Source organism: Protopterus annectens, chromosome 1.part0, assembly GCF_019279795.1.
Source record: "Protopterus annectens isolate FY-2018-M chromosome 1.part0, PAN1.0, whole genome shotgun sequence".
Classification (NCBI taxonomy): domain Eukaryota; kingdom Metazoa; phylum Chordata; order Ceratodontiformes; family Protopteridae; genus Protopterus; species Protopterus annectens.
The window spans coordinates 416,369,033-416,390,056 of NC_056725.1; the positions used below are offsets into that span (position 1 = coordinate 416,369,033).

The 21,024-nt window shown below is 43.3% G+C and overlaps 1 protein-coding gene across 2 annotated transcripts in view; it reads left to right on the plus strand.

The window, feature by feature from the left end:
• CUL9 (cullin 9) overlaps positions 1 to 21,024 on the plus strand; it is a 2,881,018-nt gene that overhangs the window by 1,177,908 nt on the left and 1,682,086 nt on the right. The gene's annotated exons all lie outside the window — the stretch shown is intronic.

Below are 21,024 nucleotides of genomic sequence, written 5' to 3' on the forward strand. Positions count from 1 at the left end.
ATTCTTTGAAGGTAGATGTGTCCCTGAAGTGTTGCTTTGATTGAACATTTTTAAGAAGTTCCTCTTGATAGGCTTCAGTGCGCTTCTCTTCTTATGCTGCCTTTCGTCATAGGTTCATGTGCCATGTAACCTTTAACATGAGAGAAAAGCATCCTTACTTTTTAGTTCTTAACATCACTCAAGATTTTCAGATTTTGTTTCTGTAATGAACAGCAGTGGTAGATTTCTGGTAATTTATGTAATGGTATGATGGAAAATTTACCTGAAGAACAATGAGCCTTTTTTTCCTGCTATCCCTTCCCTGGGACTTGTTTTGTCTTTGCTTTTATACATTTTACAGATTGCATCTCTTGTTGGAGGAGGAATGATGCAGACTTTACATGGTCACTACTTCAGCAAGTTAGAAGCATTTCTAAATATATTCAACTTTTTTTTTAAACTGTTATGTGGACTTTATTAGATATTGTATATGAGAAACACTTAATGCATCTTTTGGCTGTTTTTTGTATCTGAAGCCATCAGTGGGAAATGGTCTGTTTTCCTGAATAGTAGTACATTCTTTCTCGGGAAGTGGATACTAATAGCTAAGGGATGCTTTTCCAGTGATTAATGTCCATGTACAACTCATTGGCTATGTGGTTAAGATTTCCATCTTACAAGACTTCCATGATGACTGAACACTGATCAACAGATTGATTTGAGCTTTCTTAGTGTGAAAATGGGAACTGTGAAGAAAAAGGGTAAGTGGAGCTGTCCGTTTGGGTACACTTCTGTTACCGGCTAGTATTTGCACTGCCCTGATGCCAGCAAAGAAGACATTTGGTGAACCCTTGTGAAAGTTGGCCAGGAAAGAAGAAAAGAAAACTCTGGTTGGGAGTAATCTTGAGCTTTAGTGCAGGAATTGGCTGCTAGTAATTCAGAGGAAAAAATAAATGAAATGCAATAGGAGATTTTTAGGCTAGAAAAAGTAGGTGCTTTAACTAGCAGTTCAGATGAACTGATAAAACTGCAAAAATCAGAGGATGAAATAAAGAAAAGCTAAAAGTCTGGTTGTGTGTGAGGCTTTTCAAGAAGAACTTTCAAAAAATAATAGAAAACAGAACATGCAGGAAACATTTTTCTGCTGTACCTGAGAAACTGGAAGGAACAGACCACATTTGTTTTATGAAAGTTCAAGTAATCAACTCTACCAGTATTCCACAACAGGATTTATTAATTGAATTGACACAGCATATGGACATGAGAAAACAGCCACTGTGTATAATAATAAAATATGCAGTCATACAAATGAAAGTGTTGCTCCGAATCTGTGTCAGAAAGGAAAAGTAGAGGACATCAGAGTGAGGAAAATTATTACTCAGTGTACACCAGACAGGAGAGAAGCAAGTCTATCCTAGCAATCAGGGAACATTGAGAAGCAGGTGTGAGATTCAAGCTGCTGTATCCAGCTGTCTTAAGAATACTTTTTCTGAAGGATTAGACATATTTTGGTGGAGATCAGGCTAAGAAGGAAAACGTTTATCCAGCAAAGAATGAGCTTGCAAGCAAACACTGCTTTGCATTCTTCTGGCAATAACAAAGCCCACAGGGTGACCTTGGCAGTGAAATATTTTCCATTGTTTCAACGAAAGATGCTTGAGAAATGGATAAAAAGGTGTAGGAGCTGACAAGAAGAATCGGGAATACCTTGGATTTGAACCAGAGACTGGTATTTTGAAATGGATTTCATACGAATAAAACCAGCAACACCAAATTTAGTGAATAAGTGGGAGATTATAAAGCATCTATCCCATTAGATACAAGAGTAAATGTGTAGTGTGTACTGTATTAATTGTTGGGGGAACTGTAAAGCATATATCCCTCTCTCTCATTAATGTTTAGAAGTACACTGAAGGGGATGAAGAAGTAACTGTATGTAAAACTGTTTTTAATATTTGTATAAAAGGTGTGTACATTGCATGGAAGATTGTAAGCAGTTTTGTGTAATGTGCAGTTGGGTATTTTAAATGTGAGGTACCTGAATCCTCTCTAGTGACTGCTGTGCATTATAAATATAGTAAAACATATAGTATTGTTTCTTAATTGTAAGCTGCAGGCTTTACACTGCAACAAAATAAGAAAGACTGGACAGAAGCAATTTAATATAATGTTATCTTGGACTGCTGGGGTATAGGTGTGGATTTAAAAGTGTATTGATCATATGTGTAGAAGTGAGAGCAGCTTATCTCATTTTTCAAGGGTTGATGTGTAGATCAATGTATTTGGTTTAGGCTGTTGACATGTTTTTTAAGCAAATAGGCCTGAAACGTAAAAATGAGAGTTAAGAAAAATTGTAAATTTTTTTACATTTTTAAAGTTATTAGCCATTTTTCCATTAGCATATGCTCTCTATGAGAGACAGGAAGTCTGCCGGTGCAGACAGCTGGCCATGGGAAGTCTGAACAGTGTGTTCCAAGTAAAATGTACACAAATTCTTTCATGCATCCTCAAAGTTACTAGCTGTTTTTTTTTCCTCATTGCTGACTGCTTTTACTTTGAGGCTAGCTGTCTGCAGGTGCAAGCAATTAATCATGAGAGCTCTGAGCACACATAAGGAACGGTGTAATTAAGCGTTATACGTACAGTGATAAGCAATCTAATGGAAAATGTTTTGAAAATATAGGAAGTAAATAAGTTGTGCAAGTAGTTTTTATTATGTTTTATTTTATTTTTGCAGTTTAATCAATTCAGTAGTTTGGTGTGTTAACTCTTTTCAGCCACAACCCAGGCTCACAGATGAGCAGAAATAGTACAGTGTTGAGTTGTCTTGAACATGGAGTACTCATAGAAATCAGATAAGCAGAGTAATTAAAAACTCTCTTGAATATACAAACGTGTAGAAAAGCTTTTAAAACATGTGAGGGAAATTAATTAGGAATGTTACTGCAGTGATCATGCAGAGATTGATGACCATATTTACATACTGAATTCATTTGTATATTTACAATATATAGGCATTTTTCTTATTACTTCAAATCTGTACAGCAGAGGTCAGTTATAGGGTCCCTAGTAATTATTCAAATGTTTTAAAGTTTAAATGTCATATAGTCAACACCATATGATCGAACTTTAAAAAGTTCAAAGGTGAAAAGCAATGGCTCCGTACGGCGCATAATGGGAAAATGTCCCTTTTCTGCACTGAAGTGTGATCTCAGAGTTGGTATGTTTAAGTAGGGTTTGTGGGGGCGGGGGGCTTGCCCCCTGCTCAGAGCGTCGAGGTAAGTTTTTTTTTTTTTTGTTTGCTTTTTGTTTTTTTTTTTGTTTTTTTTTTTTTGTTTTAGATTTTTTATTATATTTTCAATGTTTCAAACTTCGCTCATATGTTCGAACATACAAGGTTTGAAGTTTTGAAACTTTGAATATATAATGCAGACTGCAGGTATATTTTACTTCAGTAGGAGGACTGTTGTGTGTGTTGGCTTGTATTTTTTGTCTGTTTGTTTATTTTACATTTATTTACCGGGATAGTCCATCTGGGTATAAGCCCATTTTCAGTGGAGTCCCAGGGAGAAAAGCTCCAAAAGTACAATTTGCATTAATATACAGAAAAAGATACATTGATATAATAAAAGAAATACAAATATACATTTACTTTGAAAACATAACATTAAAATCAGAGAATAATATAAGCATTGTTTACAGAATTTAAAAGAATTTTTAAGGTGTATATATAGTTATAGTAGTCAGATTAGTATAGACAGAGAGAGAGGTAAATTGAAGAGGGTGAAAAATTCTTACTAGTTAGTAACAGTCCATAATTGGCTACTGATTTGAGGAGATAATCTGGATGGATACAAGAACAAGTAGAGGTGGTCTTTTAACTGTTTCTTGAATTGGATTGAGTTAGTAATGTTTAAAATATGTTGGGGAATTGTGTTCTAGGTTTTAGAAATATAATGTGAGTAAAGTATTACAAAATCATTTACTGATGCATTATGTTTGCAGTTACTCTCTTAGTTTGGATTTGAATGACAAGTTATATAAGATTGCAGTGGTGTATGTGGGTGTCTGTCAAGAGCGCATATTTTAAGATTTTTTTTCACTCCCTTGAGTTTATGGATGCTGGCAGCAGATTGTAGGGACAGAGAGGGAAAAGCATACTCAAATTTAGGTACAAGTCCATTTCCGGCAATGGGTTGATGCACTGCAGGTATTTATAGGAGGGAAATTCTGTTGCAGAGGTTTGAGTTGTGTAATGATTTTGTTAGTTTTATCATTGTCAGAAGTGAAAGTCAGTGAGGTATGAAGGATAGTTCCCAGATATTTCTGCTGTGTGACACTTAGGATAGTGTTATTAGTTTGGTTACTAAGACAGGTGGGAATGCCTTCAGCTCTTGGGTGGTCCCAAATGGCATAGTGCTGCATTAGCTGCTAACTATAAGTTTATTTTGAGTAATACAGGAGCAGAGGGAGGAAACAGTTTGTAAAGTCAACTGAAGTGTTATACGACTCTTATTGGATTAATGAAGTAGAATATCATCAGCACAGAGGACAATATTAAGGTATAGTAGATCATAGGTTGAAGTCCTTTATAAAAGCAGAGAATAAGTTAGGGCCAAGGATTGAGCTTTGTGGGACACTGAGGTTTAATGTGCAGTGGAAAGAGACTTGTTTGAGAATATTTTAAATATATTGTTGAGTTAATTTTGGAACCAGTGAATGGTGTTTGTGCCGAAATTAAGCTCTGATGTTGTCCTTTCTGTCTGCCTCAACCTGTGAGTTATCAAATCCAAGGCCAGCACTTCAAAATCTTGGCTCCATAGGTCCAACTCTACTGTCACAGTGCTTTGTGTTCTTAAGTCACACGTTTTTTTTTTTTTAATTTCAGTGTCTGGTGCATTCTCCGATGCTGTGTAGGAGATAAGTGATTTTGCACTTTTTGGCTGTAATTTTCTTTTAATTTAGTCAGTCAGCCTTTGGACTTTGCCTTCTTTCCCTTTAAAGAGGAAAAAATTGTTTTTCTGTGGTGGTGGTAGATCACTTGGTTGCTTTCTGGGCACATGAGCTATGTTGTAGGCCAAGGTCGTCCCTTGCGGTCTCCGGTTTGGGATTAATTGTTTCTTGTTTAATAATGTGTTACTTCTGCACAGTAACATATTTTCATACTATCCTTTGTTAAATAGGGTTAGCTGTTGTGCTCTTGTGGTTTCACTGTTTGGTATTTCTTCTACCATTTGTGGTATTTCTTTCATAATGGTAGAAAAAACTGAGCTTTCATAAGTACCTCAAGTGCTGTTATAAACTGCCTTGCCCGTCTTTTGACAACAGAGCCATCCAGAATCTGATGCCAGTCCATGAGGTTCTCTCATGGGTGCTGACAAGACTGGCTGCATTCATCACTGACTGACCTTGATGCACTCAACCCCGACTCCATCAGATCTGCATCTCTGCGTGTGGAATTGACTTTGAGATTATTGGAGCCATCCTTGCTCCTAGGTGTGTTGTCCCTGGACAAGTTGGCAGCTAAGTGTGGGGGATTTTTCTGGGTCTGTGAATTGTGGGAGATCTTTCCCCATTCATCTGGCCTTGGCTTCAGTATTCGAGGTTGTGGAAAGGACTCTGTCCTGCTGTCTGGAACTAGTTCATCACACCTGGTATCTGATTCATCCTGGTCTTCTCATCTGCCTGAGATTTCTGTTTCACATCAACTTGTTCAGGGACAGCCTGCACCTCAGGGTCTTAAGCAGCCCCAGACCTGGGGGCTTAACTCCAGCACTTCTTTGTTTCTCTGGTCTGTCTCCCTGTGGAGTAGCACAAGAAGCACTGGTGTAAAAGGAGGCACGTAAATTTCCCTAGGAGTCTTTAACAGAGGATTCTGACCTCAGTAAGTGGGAAGGGTCCCCAAAATCCCCCCATGACACGCCTTTTTTAGGCAAGGCTCAAATTCTAAACCTACCACCCTAGAACAAAACAAAGAAAAAAAACTAAGGGTAATGCTGCTCAATGCCAGAAGTCTCAACCTCAAGATGCACCTTTTCGAGGCCCTTCTCAGTATGGAGAACATCGATGTCTGTGCTGTGACAGAAACCTGGTTCAAGGCTCCTGAGAGCACCCCAGCACTATCAGGTTTTACCTCATATTATGCGTTCCGGCCCCAAAACCCGGACAATACCAAGAAAGGAGGAGGGGTATCCATATTCATCAAGGACACCCACACCTCAAGATTGGTGGCATCGCACGATGCATCGGAAACCATCCAGGTGCAATTAACCATAGGCAAGATTGCTCTGCAATTTGTAGCATGTTACAGGCCACCCTCAAACTCAGGAACCTCATATGGCCTTCCTGAAAACACTGGAGGGGATAAATGTATCTCCAAACACCATCATACTAGGTGATTTCAACTACCCCAATATAGACTGGGAACACTACTCAAGCCCAAACACTCTAGCCCAAAAGTTCCTGGAATTCATAAACTCAAATGCCATGGAACAACTAGTCACCATCCCCACAAGAGGAGAAAACATACTTGATCTCATCATCACGAACATGGGAGCACAATGTTCAACGCCGGAAGTATACCCCTCACTGGTGAGATCTGATCACAAACTAATCTCGCTGGAGGTCCTCATCCCGCCCCACCGAAATGAAAAAGACCACAGTAAAGAACTTCTCGAAAGCCGACTTCACACTTCTAAAGTCTAGTGTGGTTTCCTTTAAGGCCCCTGAGCGGGCGGTTAACATTACTCAAACCGCTGAATCACTTACAAATGCCTTCTACCAGCACCTGCAGGGCTGCATGGATCAGGCAATCCCAAGCAAAACAAAGACTCTTTGTACCAAAGGCAAGCGTCCAGTCTGGTGGACCCCAGCCATAAACAAACTCTACAACAAAAGGAGAAAGCTACTACAAGATAGAGCAAAATCCTTAAAAGGTAAGACACCGCTGATCACTATAAGTAAAAAGCTAAGAGCTCTCATAAAATCATCCAAAGCTAATTTTGAGAAAAAAATAGCTAAGGACTCTGACAACCATAAGGCATTCTTTAGCTATGTCAGAAACCTAGGAGGAAACTCCCAGATATGCTCAGAATTAGTTCAAAATGATGTGAAGATTACTGATCCTACAGACATTGCCAACATACTGGCTGACAGGTTCAGTGCAAACTTCTCCCCCCCCCTCCCGCCCTAAAGGAGAGATATCTATACCAAGTGATTGTAGCCCCCCAAACATCTCTAACGCCCAGGTGAGGACTGCTCTCTCCAAGGCAAAGAACACAGCATCCATGGGACCTGATGGTGTCCCCGGCTGTGTGCTCCATGAACTCAACGAGGAATTAAACCCACAGTTAGGACAGCTGTTTAATCTTAGTCTCACCTCCGGATCATTACCCAGGAGTGGCACAGCGACTGTGGTCCCACTCCACAAAGGCGGTGCCTCCACCGACCCTGGAAATTACCGTCCCATTAGCTTGACAAGCCTTATCTGCAAAGCCATGGAGAGGATCATAATGGATCTCATAAATAAAGACATAGGAACTTGCAGACTTTGGATCCAACCCAGTTTGGCTTTGTCAAAGGCAGATCATGCCTTTTAAACTTGGTTGACTTTTGAAACAGTCACCAAGGCCATTGTGAGGAAAGGCAGTCCATACAGCCTACCTAGACCTGGCGAAGGCTTTTGATACAATACCTCACTCGGGTATCATTGAAAAACTCATCAACTTAAATGTAAACCCATACATTACAAGATGGGTTGCAAACTGGCTGAGTGACAGAACCCACAGGGTCAGAGTTGCTGGCGCCATGTCAGACTCAAAGCCTGTCACAAGTGGTGTCCCACAGGGCTCAGTCCTGGGCCCACTCTTGTTTGGCATCTACTTTTCTGAAGTACGAGCAAACACAGGAGGGTTATGGCTGACAAAGTTTGCAGATGACTGCAAACTGGGCGCCGTAGTTGAAAACACATCCAACACAGATATCCTTCAGAAGGGTCTCACAGAAACGGATAACTGGTGCCAGAGCCATGGCCTAAAGTTAAATGCCAAGAAATGCATAGTCATACCCTTCAGGAAAAATAAGGTTACCCCTAGCTACCATATAGGTGGCTATCCCCTGAACACAGAAGAAGTTATTAGGGACCTGGGAACCCAGGTTGACAGTAGCCTTTCATTCGACACACATATTGCTAAATTAGTTAGGAAGACCTTCTACATTGCCCACCTTATCATGAAGGGATTCACATCTAGATCAAGGGAAGTCATAGTCTCCCTATACTCATCACTCATCAGACCAATGATCGAGTACAATGCCCCATTCGGAATGTATCTGACCCGACACTTGCAGCAGCTGGAGGGGCCACAAAAGTTCCTCACCAAAAGGATAAAGGGTCTCAAAAATCTGTCTTATGCTGCCCGACTGAAAGAACTCCAGTTATATTCAGTTGCTTACTGCTTGCTCAGAGGTGACCTATGCCTGACATACAAGGCCATGTCAAACCCAGATTTGATGAACATGCTTCATCTCAAAAATCTAGATCCCTCAGAGCCACAAGGCGGAGACTTAAACCTCGACACGGTTATTAATAGGACTTGCTGGAGGGATAGATTCATCACCCAAAGACTCCCTATGCTGTGGAACAAAATCCCGGTTTATGTGAGGCAGAGCACCTCGCTGGCCTTGTTCAAGAGGAATCTTGACCAATGGATGGGAGATCGCAGATACACCCCAGGGGTTACCTCAGTGTCACTGCTCGACAGAGGCACAGCAAAATAATGGGCATAGTTTCTCCAAACTAAAGGGGTGGCATAAGCCACAAAACTATGGGCTAGGCTTATAAATGCCCTCGGGCAGATAGCCTAGTATGAACCTATGAACCTATGATGATGACTCTTTCGATAGCCTCCTTGAATTTGAGACAAAGGGGAGGTGGGGTTGGACTACCTAAGCCCCTTCCCTAAGGAGTCAGTTTTTTCTCTAGGCCTTTGGTGCAGGCCCATCTACATCTTAGGTGGTACCCCCTCCTGATATGCTTGCCAAAATTGTGTCCAGGAGGGCATGGAGAGAGCATGATGTGGTGGGGCCATTTCTGTGTAAACATGACAAAATCCTACTTTCATCCAAAGGATAGGCCTTACTCGAACAATGAGCCTGCAGCTGATGCCTTTGTTGCTTCAGCTACCAAGAGAATAGTCTTAGAGGAGAGTGCATTGGTCTGTCCTTCAAATGGAGTCACAAGCAGTAGTCAAATTTGAGAAGTGCACATATATGGCACACCTGACTAAGCTTCACAGAGACTTGATCAACGAAGTCTGCAAGTCAGTCTTCTCCTTCGGCTGTTCCCATTAGTGGTCGCCACAGCAGATAATCTGTTTCCATTTCTTCCTGTCCTCTGCATCTTGCTCTGTCACACCAACCACCTGCATGTCCTCTCTCACCACATCCATAAACCTTATCTTAGGCCTTCCTCTTTTCCTCTTAGCTGACAGCTCCATCCGTAGCATCCTTTTCCCAGTATACCCAGCATCCCTCCGCAGCACATGTCCAAACCAGCGCAATCTTGCGTCTCTGACATTGTCTCCAAACTGTCCAACCTGAGCTGACCCTCTAATATACTGATTCCTAATCCTGTCCATCCTTGTCACACCCAGTGCAAATCTTAACATCTTTAACTCTGCCACTTCCAGCTCTGACTCCTGCCTTTTTTCAGTGCCACCGTCTCCAGCCCATACAACATAGCTGGTCTCACTACTTTCTTGTAGACCTTCCCTTTCACTCTTACTGGTACCCAATCTGTCACAAATCACTCCTGACACTCTTCTTCACCCATTCCACCCTGCCTGTACTCTCTTCTTTACCTCTCTTCCACACTTACCATTACTCTGAACTGTTGATCCCAAGTACTTAAACTCATCCACCTTCGCCAACTCTACTCCCTGCATCCTCACCATTACTCTATCCTCCCTCTCATTCACATAAATATATTCTGTCTTAGTCCTGCTGACCTTCATTCCTCTCCTCTCTAGAGCATATCTCCACCTCTCCAGGGTCTCCTCAACCTGGTCCCCACTCTCACTATAGATCACAATGTCATCTGCAAACATCATAGTCCATGGGGCCTCTTGTCTTATCTCGTCTGTCAACCTGTCCATCATCACTGCAAATAAGAAAGAAAAGGCTCAGAGCAGATCATTGATGTAATCACACCTCCACTACAGACTTCACCACTGTCACACTTGTGTCTTTCGGCTTTTCCCGGTTAGGGGTCGCCACAGTGGGACTCCAGCCCGCTAATGATTGGCAGTGGATTTTTACATGCCGAGTTGCCAGCCCTGACACACAATCTTCAACGAAGGTACGCCCATTCACGCCATGTCTCCTTACAGAAGACACTGTAGCTGAGAATCGAACGGGACGTCTTGTGAGGCGACAACGCTACCGCAGCACCATTCACCACTGTCACACTACCCTCGTACATATCCTGTACTACTCTTACATACTTCTCTGCCACTCCTGACTTCCTCATACAATACCACAGCTCCTCTCTAGGCACCGTATCATATGCTTTCTCCAAGTCCACAAAGACACAATGCAACTCCTTCTGACCTCTGTATTTTTCCATCAACACTCCCAGAGCAACATTGCATCTGTAGTGCACTTTCCCGGCATGAAACCATACTGCTGATCACTAATCATCATCTCCCTTCTTAACCTAGCTTCCACTACTCTTTCCCATAACTTCAAGCTGCGACTGATCAGTTTTATCCCTCTGTAGTTACTACAGCTCTGCACATCACCCTTGTTCTTAAAAATAGGTACCAAAAACACTTTTTCTCCACTCCTCCGCCATCCTCTGACTTTCCAAGACTTCATTAAACAATCTGGTTAAAAACTCCACTGCCATTTCTCCTAAGCACCTCCATGCTTCCACTGGTATGTCATCTGGACCAACAGCCTTTCCATTCTTCATCCTTTTCATAGTGGTCCTTACTTCCTCCTTGCTAACGTGTTTCACTATCCCCACATCATCCAACCTTTTCTCATTCTCTTAATTTATCAGCCCCTCAAAGTACTTTTTCCATCTGTTCAACACACTCTCCTCGCTTGTGAGTATGTTTCCCTCATTATCCTTTATCACCCTTAACTGCTGGACATCTTTCCTAGCTCAGTCCCTCTGTCTACCCAATTGGTGCAGGTCCTTTTCTCCCTCTTTAGTGTCCAACCTTTCATACAACTCTCCATATGCTTTATCCTTGGCCTTCGTCACCTCTTTCTTTGCCATGCTCCTCATCTCCTTATACTCCTGTCTACTTTCTTCATCTCTCTGACAATCCCACTTCTTCTTCACCAGCCTCTTCCTCTGTATACTCTCCTGTACTTCCTCATTCCACCACCAGGTCTCCTTGTCCTCTTTTCCCTGACCCGATGTCACACTAAGCACCTTCCCAAATGACAGTTGAGTCCTGTAAGTCCTTGGAAATTCAGTTGGCTGGCATGTTGTATGTTCATAGGTTGGTACTAGGCTATCGGCCCTAGGGCCTATGCAAGCCTAGCCATAACAATTCCCTGGATATTTCTTCCCACAATATTTACTTCTCCAGGCCCCTGTCTAGCAGGGCAACTGACATGATCCCCGGGGTGAATTTCCTATCTCCCATCCAATCATCAAGGTTCCTTTTGAAGAGGGCCAATGAGGCGCTCTGCTTGATATGTATGGGCAGTCTGTTCCAGAGTCTGGGGAGTCTCTAGGTCAGGAACCTATCCCTCCAGCATGTTTTGTTCAGTGTGATGATAAGGTTTAGATCGAGCGTGTGGCTCTGAGGGATTGGGATTTCTTTAAGTGGAGCATGTCCAACAGCTCAGGGTTTGACATGGCCTTGTATGTTAAGCAGAGATTGCCTCTGAGTAGACTATATGCCACAGAGTATAGCTGGAGTTTTTTTAGACGGTCAGCATATGGTATCTGCTTTAGGCCTGTGATTCTTTTAGTGAGGTATTTCTGTGGCCTTTCCAGCTGTTGCAGATGTCTTGTGAGGTACATACCAAACGGGGCATTATACTCTATAATGGGTCTAATGAGGGATGAGTATAGTGGGACAATGACCTCCTTTTTTTCTGGATGAAAAGCCCTTAGTGATGAGGTGTGCCACATAGAAGGATTTCCTGACTGTTGTGGCAGTATGGTTATCGAAAGTGAGACCACTGTCCACCTGTGTCCCCAAGTCTCTCATCACACTTTCGATGTTTAGTGTCCTGCCACCTATGTGGTAATTCATGGGTACATGTTTTTTTCCAAAGGGGATAACTATACATTTCTTGGCATTAAGCTTGAGCCCATGGCTCTGGCACCAGGCATCTGTTTCTGTAAGGCCCTTTTGTAGAATATCCACGTCATTTGGGGATTCAATAATGGCTCCCAGTTTGCAGTCATCTGCAAACTTTGTTAGCCAGAGTCCCTTAGTGTTGGCCTGTACTTCAGAGAAGTAGATGCCAAACAAGAGTGGTCCCAGGACTGAACCCTGAGGTACTCCACTTGTCTGGAGCTGGATTTGGAGTCAGCTACTTTTACTGTCTGGGTTCGGTCAGTAAGCAACCCATCGAGTGACGTAGGAATTTATGCCCAGCTTAGTAAGTTTATCTATGATTCCAGAGTGGGGGATGGTGTCAAAGGCCTTGGCAAGGTCTAGATAGGCTGTGTGGACTGCCTTACCCTCGTCCACAGCTCTGGAGACTGATTCGAAGAAGTCAGTCAGATTCAGGAGACAAGATCGGCCCTTCACAAACCCAAACTAGGTGGGGTCCAGTGTTTGAAGGTTGCCAATGTCTTTGTTTATAAGTTCCATGAAAATGCGTTCCATGCCCTTGCAAATCAGGCTTGTCAGACTGATGGGGCAGTAGTTCCCGGGATCCAAGGTAGATCCTCCCTTGTGGAGGGGGATAACTGTAGCTGTGCGCCACTCAGTGGGCACGAAGCCTGAGGTGAGGCTATGATTAAACATGACACTTAGGTGAGGTGCCAGTTCATTTTGTAGTTCATGTAGTACACAGCCTGGGATGTCATCTGGTCCCATGGATGCTGTATTCTTAGCTTTGGATAGTGCGGTTTGTACCTGTGTGGCCGTGATTATCGGAATTTGGCAATCTTTTGGTATTGAGATGGGCCCTTTAGGGGGTGAGAGTGGGGTGAAGTTGGCACTAAATCGATCTGCCAGGATATTGACAATATCCTCGGGATCAGTATATTTAATGCCATTCTGTTGTTACTCAGTGCAGATCTGTGCATTACCCTTTAGATTCTTGACATAACTATAGAATGCCTTGTGGTTGTCTTTGGAATCTTTGGCAATTTTATTTTCTTAACTAGCTTTTGAGGATTTTAGGAGGGATCTCAGCTTCTTACTGAGGCTGGTAAGGGAGTTTTTTGTATCCTGGGATTTTCCTCTTTTTTGCAACAGTTTCTTCCTTCTGTTGTATAGTTTGTTTATAGCAGGGGACCACCAGATTGGCTTCCTTTTTTTGGAGAAGAGCATCTTGGTTCTATTTGGGATGGCACGATTCATGCATGAGTGGATGTGCTCGTACAGTGCCTTAGTGTAGGATTCTGCAGTCGAACGTCCAGATCCCGTCTGCGTGGGTGTTCTGAAGTTTGTCACTTCTGACTTCAGTAGCTTGAAGTTGGCTTTGGAGAAATTTTTTAAGGAGGTTTCCTTACTGGGGGGGTGGGATGTGGATGTCAAGGGTGATTTGCTTATGGTGGGGTGACCACTGGTGTGGAGCATTTCTCTCCCATGTTGGTAATGACCAGGTCTAGGATATTGGAGCCCCTGGTAAGGACAATGGATTAGTTGATCCAGGGCATTGGAATTTATGAATTCTAAGAACCGTTGGGAAAAGGAGTTGGTACCTGAGTAATTTTCCCAGTTAATGGCAGGGTAGTTGAAGTCACCCAGTATTAGGGCGTTTGGTTGTATCTTAATATTTTCCAGTATGTTTAGAAAGGTGTAGTGAGAATCTTGGGGCATGGTTGGCGATCTGTAGCAAGCTACAATTTGGATTGCTGTCTTACCTAGTGTTAGTTGCACCTGGAGAATTTCAGATGCATTGTGTTGGGCAACTAGCCTGGAGGTGTGAATATCCTTGGTGAATATGGACACTCCTCCACCTTTAGTGTTTTGGTCCAGGTTTTGTGGCCAAAAAGTGTGGTAAGAATTGTAGCCTGGTATTGCAGGGGTGCTCTCTGGAGCCTTGAACCAGGTCTCAGTTACTGCACAGATATCAATGTTCTCCATTTTTAGGAGTGCATTTTGAGGTTTAGACTTCTAGCATTGAGTAGCATTACCTGCAGGTTTTGCCTGCTTCTGTCTGTTACGGTGGTGGTTTTATCCTTTGAACTTTGCCTAAAAAAGGCACTATAGGGGTGGCAAGAGCTTTAGCCAGTAACCTGAATCCCAAGGGTGACAGGTGCAGACCATATCTGGCAAAGCATCGTGGTTTGTCGATCATGTCTTCCCAGGCAGACAAATACTGGATCCCCTTTGAATGACACCAGAAGCTTAGCCAATTGTTGAAGTCAATCATTTAGTCCTTATACTGTGGTATCATTCTGGGCGAAGGCAGGATGCTACTCAGGGCTAGGGTCATACCTGCCTGGGTCACATGATCCAAGAGCTCTTTCATATCTCTTTTCATGTAGTCCAGGGAGGTACGTCTCAAGTCATTCACTCCAGCATGGACAATGACAGAGTCGTATTTGTACTTGTTGTGGAGTGACTTGAGTGCATGCGTTACATGGCGGATCCTGGCACCCGACAGGCAGCTGACTGTAATTTTCTCCTTGTTCAGTCTGGTGAGTGGGACATCAGTGTGCCTGACTATAGAGTCACCTATGACTAAAGTGTTGGGTACATTGTCTTGCCTTAGGGGCTGTTGTTGGGTGGCACACTGATGTTGTGAGTTGTGTCTCACTTTGGTTGTGACTGGTGTTTGTTTGCGTTTCGGCTTAGGAGGTCCTTGTTGCTTGGGCAGGTTAATGTTAAGGGCCTCCGCATATGTGGGTTTAGTGTTGCTATATGTGGGTATTGATGGTGTGGGTTTTGAAGGGCTATGAGTTGCTTTAGGTGTGATGCAGGTGTTAACCTTCTCCTCTTGACTGTCTAGCACAGTCTTGTCCGGAGAAAGCTTTGCTTCCAGTTTGGCTATGTAAGTGCATCTCTCGCAGGTTGTAGTGTTGGGTGGTAGGAGGAGAGGATTGTCTGTGTACATGAGGCAGTTGCCACATAGCCCCAGTATGCCCAGATTCACCAGGTGGACAGGAGAAATCACCAGAAGCTGACCCTTGGACCTGCCTGTTTAGGTGCTTTTATGTAAAGTTTAAGAGCTGTTTTCCCTTACCTTTGCAAGGTACTTTGCAGTTATAAGCTGTTTAGTGCCTATGATTAATTTCGCCTTATTGACAAGGAGAGCTGAGTGCTTGTATCTGTTTCAGGCTTCCTAGTGCTTTCCAGCAGGTTCTAGAGCAAGTGCTAGTCACAGGGATTCAGATTTTAGTGCTACTACTGAGCAGACTTTCTGGCACCTGGAATAGTTTAACTGTAGCCTCACAGTGCTGCACGATGTGAAAAATGTGTAAACACACGCGTTTTTAAGCCAGAAAGTTGAAAGGGATAGAAATCAGCCCAAGAGGCTAATAAAATTACAATTTCAGAGCTGTAAACCACTCCTCTAGCGTTAGATAAGCAGTACAATGCTCACCAGTCCCACTGGTAGGCAGTAGGACTTCGCACTACCAATGCAAGGTCTGGATAGCTCTGAGCACAGAAATTAAAGTCCTGAGACAAGCAAAGCTTTGGGATATGTACTGGCTAGAAAAGGTGGGAAACGAGCAAACAAGATAGTATTTATTTTTTTTTGAAACAGGCTAAACAATGCAATAATACAGTAAATAAACACAGAAAAGGCTAATGCACTTGAGTGTGTAGTCCTAGACAGTAAATGCAATTAAAACTCTACAAAATTAGCAATTTAAAACTTTTTTAAATGAAGCAAGGCAAGTGCACAACTGAAAAATGATTTAAGAGGAAGTAACACAGCAGAATAAGTAGCTAGTCTACATATACAGAGAAGTTTATATATACAGAAAAGCAGCTAAAACATACAAACACTTCAGATGCAGTGCAACCTAGAATACTTGAGATGTTCTTCATCTCACATTGCTGCAGTCCTAACACTTGGGTAGTCCGCTGTCCCAGTCGGCCCGAATACCAAAGTATAAGGCTGACGTCGGTCAAGGCGCATTTGACTGACATCAGGACGTCAGGGTACAAATGCGCATGACCGACGTCATATCCTCAGTCTTTTTTGCCGCATGGTCCGATGCAGAAGCAGTATTGCGAGTGCAGGTTGGCGTTCTGAAATTTTCTGAAGTCGGAGTTTCAGACCGAATCAAAGTTGGCTAAGTACCCCGTTGGGGAATATTTTGGTTTTCTTGCCTCAGTATTTAACGGATGTCAGAAAAAGTGAATAACTGTATTTCTTGTGGGAAACAGATACCTCATAGAGATTACCATAAATTGTGTATACCTTGCTTAGGGCCTGAGCACGACGTTGTTGGCTGTCGCTCTTGTGCTAGATTTAACAAGCGCACTATTAAGAGAAGATTAGATTGTGCCAGGTTAGTTTTTGGGAAGCGGTGTAATTACAACATGCCGTCGGATGCTCCGGCGCGCTTCGTCTAAAAGCGCAAAAGACAAAGCAGCGAAGGGTAGGGTGGAAGAACCGTCAAACCCGGACGTAGGTACTTGAGAGGGGTCCCTGGAGCCGGAGGTTCTACGAGAAGTTCCTTTGGATTCTCAGGAGAGACTTTACTGTTACAAGATGTGTCCTCTCAGGAGGTAGGCCAGGCTGAAGGGGCTTCTCAGGTAGCTGTTCTCCCTCCCTTTCTAAGGTGGTTAGGCCCTCCCTTCTGTTTCCAAGGCTTCTTCTAGAGGCCGGCCAGGGTTAACTTCAGTGGGGTCTCCCCTAGTTCTTCAGGGTCTCTGCCTAAGAAACATATGCTTAATATGGCAGAAGATTTGATTACTATGATTAGAGGTTCTTTACCCCTGATAAGAGGCCTAGGGTGGAACCTGAGCTTGAGAGTTTTGAGCAGTGTTCAGAGGCTTCTGAGTCTTGACTGAAGATTTGCAGGAGTATCCTCCTTATTCTGATTCTGATGTAGATGACTCTACACCTTGACTTCTCCTCCTGAGGATTTTTCTTTTCAGAGACTCTTCATTCCATGAGGGAGCATTTTAAATGGGAAGGTCAAGATTTCTCTGATTCTAGGAAAAGGCTTAGGGAATTTTGTTTCTACCCCAGCATAGGCCTTTAGCTATACCTCCTGTTCTGGATGTGGTAGAGGATGTTTTGCAGAGGCTTCCCTGAACCCTGATTCTTTGCCTCCTGCCCCAGTTAAACCGGACAGGTATTATAGGGTGCCTGAAGCTCATAAGTATCTTTTAAGAGTCCTAGGGCAGACCCAGAAACTGTTTCTCAGGGCCCTAAAGGTGTTAAGGCTTCTGTTGTTAAAAATCCTGTTCCTTCTGATAAAGAGGCAAGGGCTTTGGATAGATGGGGGAAAAAGGTGTATACTTCTTCCACTTTAGCCATGAGGGCTTTGAATTGCCAGTTTCACATGTTGAAATACCAAAATTATCTCCTTTCTCAATTGAAGTCTAAGGTGGATGCTCTGGCGGAAGGTATTGAGTGTAAAGAGTTGCAGGATTTGGTTCATGTTTCTGAACAGGTGGGTAAGCATTCCTTGCAATGTGGTTTTGATGCTGTACAGGCCTCTTCGAGGGTGGCAGCCACTGGTTCTGTTCTTCGCAGGCACGCCTGGCTGAGGGATCAGAATTTAGCTGAACATGTAAAGACAAGGATTTTAGATGCTCCTTTACAATCTGATGTGTTATTTGGTGCGCCTGTGGAAGCAGTTTTAAAGAAAATGGAGGACAAGGCTAAGTCTATGCAGACTGTTAAAGATTCTTTGCAGGTTCAGCCTCCAAAGTTTAGTAGAAATTGGCCTACTAAGGGGTGGACTTATCCTTCTTATGATTCTCAGTCTAGCGGTAGATCTAGGCGTGGTAGGGGCAGAGCTCAAGGTTCTTTTAGGCCTAGAACAGGCAGTTCGCCTGCCCAGCCTTCTGGTGAGGGCAGGGGTCAGTCCTTTCGTAAGCAGACCCAATGACTTGCCTTTTCAGCTGCCAGAGCCTTCTCGTCTGGCAGCACCTTTGGGAGGAAGGCTGGCACTTTTCAAAGAAAATTGGAGTGTTATTACCCAAGACAGATGGGTATTGGATATCGTTCACCACGGTTACAGGTTTTATTTCCATACCTTGCCTCCTTTCAAAGGCATGCCAGACATTCCTCCTATACAAAGAAAAGAGGCTCACAAGCAAATTTCTCTGTTGCTCCAGATAGGGGCCATTCAGCGGTTCCTGTGCCAGAAAGGGGCCTAGGATTTTATTCTCGCCTGTTTCTAGTACCAAAAAAGGGGAACACGTGGAGACCAATTTTGGATTTGTCTATCCTCAACACTTATTTGGACATTCCCAAGTTCAAAATGTTGACGTTACAACAGCTTTTACCTCTGCTGGGCAAAGATCACTGGATGGTAACTTTAGATCTCAAGGAGGCTTACCTTCATGTGCCTATCAGACTCAGTTGCAGGAAGTATCTGCGTTTCGAGCTGGAAATTCACATTATCAGTTCTCTGCATTGCCCTTTGGCTTATCTACTGCCCAGAGTATTCACAAAAGTTCTGGCTCCAGTTGTAGCTTTTCAGGCTGAAAGGAATACAAATCTATCCTTACTTGGGCGACTGTCTGATTCTGGCTCAAGCAAAGGACGAGCTTCTTCAGCATCTGGAATATGTGATAGCAGCGCTAAGATGCCTGGGGTATTCTGTGCACGAAATAAAGTCCAGTCTAGTACCCTCTCAAGACATGTGCTTTCTGGGTGTGAGACTGAATACAGCAGCCCAGATGGCCTTTTTAACCCCGGACAAACAAAAGAGTCTATCCCTTTACTTCCATCAACTATCTCATCAGTCCGTGCTGACTGCAAGGACAGTCCTTCAAGCATTAGGGTTCATGGCATCTTGTATTCTGGTGCTTCCCAATGCCAAACTGCATATGAGGAAGCTGCAATGGTATCTAAAAAATGTATGGACACAGCACTGCCAGGATTTGGACACTGTCATTCCAATAATACCTTGCATTCAAAAGGAATTTTGTGGTGGGCTCAGGAATGTCACCTAAATAAGGGACTCTCTGTGACCCGGCCAGAGGCGAGTCAGATTCTAACGACAGATGCCTCAGACATAGCTTGGGAGCTCATCTGAATGGAAAGTGGATACAGGACAAGTGGCCTGCCAGACTACAGCATCTACATATCAACATGAAGGAGATGTTAGCAGTCCAGTTTGCATTAATGGCTTTCAAGGAGTTACTTCTTCCTGGGCAGGTGTTGATTCTAACAGACAACACAACTGTCATGTGGTACATCAACAAGCAAGGGGGAACACATTCTTATCCTCTATGCAGGCGAGCAATGATTTTGTGGGAGACTGCTCAGCTTGCAGCTAAATCTACAGGCAAGGTTTCTGCCAGGAGCACAGAACTCCTTAGCAGATGTGTTAAGCAGGCAAATCATGGATCCCCACGAGTGGAAACTGGATCTTCATGTATTTCGACAATTGACAGTGTCCTGGGGAACTCCAGACATAGATCTGTTCGCTTCTCCACTAAACCACCAGCTGCCAAAGTTTTGCACGAAAGGTTTCATCACACAGCTTGGAAAGTGGATGCTCTTTCGTTCAGTTGGGAAAATCTTCATGTGTATGCCTTTCCACCTCTGCCTCTCCTCCCAAAGGTACTCCTAAAGGTCAGACAAGACAAGCCAAGGATGATTTTGATAGCTCCAGATTGGCCTCGGCAACACTGGTACCCATTACTGAGGAATCTGGTAAGGAAGCCTCCATGGCCTTTACCTTTAATTCCACACCTTTGTCTCAGAGGACGGTCATCTTCTCAATGTCAAGCTTCACTCTCTTCATCTAACAGCCTGGCATATTCTGTTTTGAACCACAGCAGGTCTCAACTTCCTCAACAAGTTTTGAATGTGATTATGGAAGCCAGAAGACCTAGTACGCGTAAAGTGTATGCAGAAAAATGGAAGAGATTTTTATTTTGGAGTGCAGCAAAGGATTTGGATGTTTCTGAGCCTAATTTGAGTGTGGCTCTTCAATATCTTACTGAGTTATTGGACAAAGGTTTGTCTTTCTCTTCCATTAAGATTCATGCTGCAGCAATTTCAGCTCACTATGATTGTGACCCACCATTGTTTTCTCATCCTTTGTTCAAGCAATTTCTTAGAGGGCAAAGAATATAAGACCCCATGTAGAGCTCCTACTCCTGCTTGGGACCTCAATTTTGTGTTGGAGAAACTTACTCTACAACCTTTTGAGCCTGGCTACTGCTGAATTGAAATACTTGTCATGGAAGACTGCTTTTTGTTGGCCATTACTTCTGCAAGAAGGGTTTCTGAATTGCAGGCCCTTATGGCGGTTGAGCCTTTTGATTTTTCATAAGGATAGGGTATCATTACGTACTAATCCTTCATTTATGCCTAAGGTGGTTTCTAGTGTGGCTTTAAACCAAACTATTCATTTGCCTACTTTTATGCAGATCCCCAAAATAAGGGGAAAAGATTTTGCACACTTTAGATGTACACAGGCAGTTGCGTTATTATTTAAGCAGGACTAGGGATTTTAGGCAGTCTCAGCAGTTGTTTGTTTCTTTTGCTTTGAGTTCCCAGGGCAAGCCTGTGTCAAAACAAACTATATCTAAGTGGATTGGGTTTTGCATTGCATTCTGTTATTCCCATCATGGCAAGGAGATTCCAGCTGGGATTAGGCCTCATTCCACGAGGGCTACTGCCACTTCAACAGCATTTCTAAGGGGTGGCAACTAAGGATATTTTGGAGGCAGCTACTTGGAGTTCAGTGCA